A 1,304-nucleotide genomic window follows, 5' to 3' on the forward strand; every position below is an offset into this window, starting at 1 on the left:
GGATCCCAAAATAGTAGTAAACAAATTAATATGGACATTTTCATGTCTACTTGTGTGTATTATTGTACATTCCTGCCATGATTTTCTTATCACTGCTTCAGCAGAAAGTACAGTGAATTCTATGCTTCTCTAAGGAGATACCATAAGACTGAAACATGTCTGGAATTGTCTCCCATACTTACATAAAACAATGAAAATAATAATAGTTATTGAGCAAATATTGTCTTTTTCACTCCCTCTCTCCTATAAACTTGATACCTGTCTTCCTGTGCTGGTGTTACAGGGAGCTTGGAACTCATCTTATTTTTTCTATTGGTAAATAATGAGATAGGTTACCTATTTAGGGCTGGTACCACAAAAATGCACTCAGTTTGTTCTCCGGGCAAATGAGCAGAGAAAGTGTAGGGTTGAGAGGTGCCTTTAATTATATTTCGCTGAGAACTATTGAACCTCCCTAGCATCATGAGAATTTGTACTCTATACACTCTGTAAAGGAGTTGGTGATATGAAACACGTCTAGCCATAGAAATCAAGCCAAATGACATTTAAAAGCATTAATCTTTAAGAGCAGTAACTCTTAAATCACTCAGTCTGTGACAACACGTCCAACCCATGCTATAGAAAGAGATGTGAAATGCCGGACAACAACCATGATGATGACAATAACAGTGACGCATTAAACATGTTAACAGTAATTTAACTAATTCAAGAACAGACTTGAAGAACTTATCAAGCTTATCTGGAATGTATCAAAGAAAATAAATCATTTCAGATTTCTGAAAGAGCTCATTACAGAGTTTGGTATTTACATGACATTGAACTGGTTTATCTAGAAACAGCAAAATTAAAACAGAAGAGAAAATTTGACTACTTCATTATATTTACTATGTTGTTGTTGTTTAGCCCAAGGTCTTCACTGATCAACCAGACCTGTATTCATGAGCTCTCTTGCCATGGTCACTGGTCATCTCACCTCTTAGTATAACTTAGAGTGCATTCATCATCATCATCATCATCGTTTAACGTCCGCTTTCCATGCTAGCATGGGTTGGACGATTTGACTGAGGACTGGTGAAACCAGATGGCTACACCAGGCTCCAATCTAATTTGGCAGAGTTTCTACAGCTGGATGCCCTTCCTAACGCCAACCACTCAGAGAGTGTAGTGGGTGCTTTTACGTGTCACCCGCACGAAGGCCAGTCAGGCGGTACTGGCAACGGCCACGCTCAAAATGGTGTATTCTATGTGCCACCCGCACAAGAGCCAGTCCAGGGGCACTGGCAACGATCTCGCTCGAAAATCCT

The 1,304-nt window shown here is 39.6% G+C and overlaps 1 protein-coding gene across 6 annotated transcripts in view; it reads left to right on the top strand.

Annotated features, from left to right (window-relative positions):
• Positions 1-1,304, top strand: part of LOC106877443 (glutamic acid-rich protein) — a 121,707-nt gene that overhangs the window by 58,227 nt on the left and 62,176 nt on the right. The window lies entirely within an intron of this gene.

This window comes from Octopus bimaculoides, chromosome 18 (genome assembly GCF_001194135.2).
Source record: "Octopus bimaculoides isolate UCB-OBI-ISO-001 chromosome 18, ASM119413v2, whole genome shotgun sequence".
Classification (NCBI taxonomy): domain Eukaryota; kingdom Metazoa; phylum Mollusca; class Cephalopoda; order Octopoda; family Octopodidae; genus Octopus; species Octopus bimaculoides.